Source organism: Arachis hypogaea, chromosome 14, assembly GCF_003086295.3.
Source record: "Arachis hypogaea cultivar Tifrunner chromosome 14, arahy.Tifrunner.gnm2.J5K5, whole genome shotgun sequence".
Classification (NCBI taxonomy): Eukaryota; Viridiplantae; Streptophyta; class Magnoliopsida; order Fabales; family Fabaceae; genus Arachis; species Arachis hypogaea.
This window is the reverse complement of record NC_092049.1, coordinates 126,590,815-126,595,392: the sequence shown is the minus strand read 5'-3', so window position 1 is coordinate 126,595,392 and position 4,578 is coordinate 126,590,815.

Here is a 4,578-nt window from a genome sequence, read left to right as displayed (position 1 = left end):
CTAATAGTTGCTTGAGGATGAGCAAGCATTCTGAGTTTGGCAAGGGAAGGAGGAAGAATAGAGGAAAAAGGACAACAATAATGAAGATAAACTACAAGGTTGTAGAGTTCCTTTTCTCCTCATTTGTTTTCAGCACTTAAATTGCATGATTGTCTTCATCCTTTCTGTTTACATGTGTGTATGAATAAAGCATAACTTGAATTTTGATTTGCAACATGGTGCTGTGTCATTATGATTACCAACTTGAGTTTTGTGAATTCAAAAGCAGTAAAGCATCATGATCATAAACAAACAAGGAACTAAAGAAGAGTTTAGCATGTGCATACAAGTATTGGAAAGCTAGTATGATTAATTGTTGCTCAATTGCATTGGATTTTATTTAATTGAAGTTTTTATCTAGTACATTTTGTGAAATCTTTTGAAAATCATGAAAACCTTGAAGAAGCAAATACAATTAAAGCAAGAAAAGTAAAAGGGAAAGAATGAGAAAGCTGAAGGCTCTGAGTACCAATGGCAATTTATTTGTTAAGTACTTGTGGTGTTTATGTATCAAGCTAAATGCTTGAAAACAAAACACTTAGAAGTCAAGGTTAGGCTCAAAGTGCAAAAGCACTCCCTCAAAGCTCAAGGCTCTGAGCATCAATGATTAGAGAGTCAAGAAAAGAAAAGAAACAAATGAGCTTAATGAAGTCCTCTAATCAAATGCTTGTGGTGCTTATGTATCAAGTGGTAATACTTGAAAACAAAGCATTTAGAATCGTAGCTTTGTTATTAACTCATGGGGCAAAGCACCCAAAAGGAGAAGCTAATAAGAAAATCAAAAGCTTGTTTCAAGGAAGAAATATAAGAAAAAGATTTCATAAATTGAGCTAGATGGAAGCATCAATCATTTACATTTCTTTTGTGATTGTAGCATGCTTAGAAAACTAGCTTACCATGAACATTGAGTTGCTATTCTTCTTGCCTTGGATTGTCAATCTTTATTGCATGATTCTTTTCTTGCTTGGGGACAAGCAAGGTTTAAGTTTGGTGTTGTGATGACATGTCACCATGTCATGTTTTTCTATGCTTTTTCCTTTGTTTTCAATAGGTTTTATGCACTTTCTTAAGCCATAAGCAAGCCAATTGGGTAGATTTCCATGTTTCCTTTGATTTAATCAACCATGTATGAATTAATGCTATTTCATGAGGTTTTATGCTATAATTGTCACATATTATGAAAGAATGACAAACTCATGATTTTGAGCATAGCTTTGATGTGTTTGGTTGATTGATGATAGGTGAAGAAAGCTTGGAGAAAGGTTGAAGCAAGGAGGAATGGCTAGGAGGAAGAGAGGACAAAAAGTTTGAGCAAAAGTTTGCCTCAAACTTTAGCTCAAACTTTTGGATTAATTGAAAATGAACCAGGGAGCAAAAAGCTGGAGCAAAAGTTAGCCTCAAACTTTTTGGCTAACTTTTGGCATCACAAATCAACACCCTGGAGAGCAAAAGTTTGCGCCAACGTTAGCCCCTAACTTTTTGGCTAACGTTGGCGCCACAAGGCATACAAGGGGTATACTTCCAACATGAATAACTTGAGCTACAGAGCTCCAAATGAGGTGATTCAAAAAGCAATGGAAAGTAGGAATCAAGAGCTTTCCAGGCATATATGGCACTGCATGGTGGACACTAAAATTGAGGGAGAAAACTGCCCCGAAATGTGCATAAACGAATATGGTGGCAACATGCAGTGAGGCCAACTGACCTCTTCACCTTCGACGGAGTATAACTCGAGCTGTAGAGCTCCAAATGATGTGCTTCCAAAGGCATTGGAAAGTAGACATTCAGGGATTTCCAACAATGTATAATAGTATGGGGTGAACAATGCGTTTGAGCCTCCAGAACTGGCGTTTTCGTCCACGTTTGAGGCAAACTTTACCTCAAACGCTGCACACCAAGGCCAGCGACCTTGTCCTCTTCAAATGAGCATAACTTGAGTTGTAGATGTCCAATTGAGGTGATTCCAATTGGGTTAGAAATATGACATTCAGAGCTTTCCAACCATATATAATAGTCTATAGTTGGCATGAAATTGGCAACATTGACAAGAGGACAAAGTAGCACCCCACACATGCACACAAGGGGGCCAACGTTGGAGCAAAAGTTTGACCCCTAACTTTTGCCCCAACGTTGGTATCAGCAAAGAAGGGTGGCTGATGTGAAAAGTTGGAGTAAAAGTTAGCCTCAAACTTTTACTCAAACTTTTACTCAAGCTTTCATGATTCCAAACCCGGTTCAATTCGGTTCTTCTCCAAACTCCAAGAGCAATCAACCAAGGCCTCTATCAACCCAATTCCATCAAGAGCAAGGGCCCAATTGTCATCACTCAAAGGCACAAGAGATAGATAAAATAGGAATTTCATTTAATTGTAATTTGTTTTTAATTTCATTTTCATTTTCATTTTCATTTTCATTTTGTAAAAGCCTATATAAGGCATCATTTTCATATTTGTTGAAGGGGGGGGGGGGGCGAGCTCCACTAGGGAGCATTAGGAATATAGAGCTCTCTCTCTGAGTTTCATTTTCTGTTTTGAATCTTGAATTGAGATTGGAAGGAATTCTGTTTTCATTCTCTATTTGCAACTTCTCTTTACTTCTTCTGCAATCTTTTTTTTTACTCTCTGCAACTTTTCTCTTGTTGGATCAAGGAAGGATCCACTCCTGAGATCTTCAACATCCTTTTAAATTTCTGCAAATTAAGCACAGTCACTTTGCTCTCTGATCTCCTTGTTCTCAATTTACTTTCCAGCACTTTTGTTCCTCTGCACTTTACATTTGGGTTGTTGTGATCTTGATTTATTCTTCCTGCAATTTAACTTTCCAGTTATTTGATCTACTGCTCTCTTTAATTTCCAGCACCCACTCCCCTTTAATTTCATGCAATTTACATTTCTTGCAATTTAAGATTCTTGCAATTTACATTTCTTGCCCCTTAAGCTACTTGCCAATTTACTTTCTACACTTTAATTTTCCTTGTCATTTACTTTCTGCTGCATCAATTATCACTCAAATGTTAGCTTGACTAAACTAATCATCGACTAAAGTTGCTTGATCCATCAATCCCTGTGGGATCGACCTCACTCCCGTGAGTTTTATTACTTGATGCGACCCGGTGCACTTGCCGGTTAGATTTGGGTGTTTTGGAGGAATTCGTTTCTTCCACAAAAATATCCCATCAGCTATGCTACGTGAGAATGAGATTCCTAAATTTTTATGGGCTGAAGCTGTGAACACAGCATGTTATATTTTGAATAGAACAATCATTAGAAAAGGATTAAAGAAAATCCCTTATGAGCTATGGAAAGGAACCCCTCCAAATCTTAAGTACTTTCATGTTTTTAGATGCAAATGCTTTGTACTTAACAATAAGAAAAACCTTGGAAAGTTTGATCCAAAATCCTATGAAGGAATGTTTGTTGGATATTCCACCACAAGCAAGGCCTATAGAGTTTATCTCAAGGAGTATAGAACTATAGAGGAATTCATACATGTTACTTTTTGTGATTCTAACTTAATTCCCAGTACTGTGATAGATAATGATTCAGATGGTGAAGAAGCTGGAGCAAGCAAAGAAAATCCCAAATCTATTCAACATGAGGAATCTGTCAGCCCAGTTTTGTCTCGTCAGATTGGAGGAGACATTCCCATTTTGTCTCCTGAGCAGGCACGAGAAACTGAAACAGTGAGACCACCAGAAGTTCATCAAAGCTCAGCACCTGTCCAAAAGCCTAGAGAATGGAAGTCTATGAGGGGTTATCCTCATGACTTCGTCATTGGTGACCCCTCTCAAGGTGTAACAACAAGATCCTCCACCAAAAGGCAAACCGAACCTAGCAACTTTGCTCTCTTGTCACAAATGGAGCCCAACAATGTCAAACAAGCTCTTGAAGATCCATCTTGGGTCAAGGCCATGCAAGAGGAGCTTGCTCAATTTGACAAGAATGAGGTTTGGACACTAGTACCTCATCCGGATGGTAAGAAGGTAACGGGTACTAAGTGGGTTTTTAAAAATAAACTTGGTGAGGATGGACAAGTTGTTCGTAACAAGGCTAGATTAGTGGTCCAAGGTTACGATCAAGAAGAGGGTATAGATTTTGATGAGTCTTTTGCTCCGGTAGCTAGAATGGAAGCAATTAGATTGCTTCTTGTCTATGCTGCCCATAAGGGTTTCAAAATGTTTCAAATGGATGTTAAATGTGCTTTCCTTAATGGCTTTATTGATAGAGAAGTGTATGTGACTCAACCCCCCGGTTTTGAGGATAATGAGTTTCCAAATCATGTTTTCAAACTAACTAAGGCTCTTTATGGTCTTAGACAAGCTCCAAGAGCTTGGTATGAAAGGCTTAGTGCCTTCTTGTTGGAAAATCAATTTCAAAGGGGTACCACCAACACTACTTTATTTATTAAAGCATCTAATAATGATATACTCCTTGTTCAGGTTTATGTTGATGACATTGTATTTGGATCGGCCAATGTTTCCTTGTGTGAAAAGTTTGGAAAACTCATGACTAGTGAGTTTGAGATGAGTTTAATGGGAGA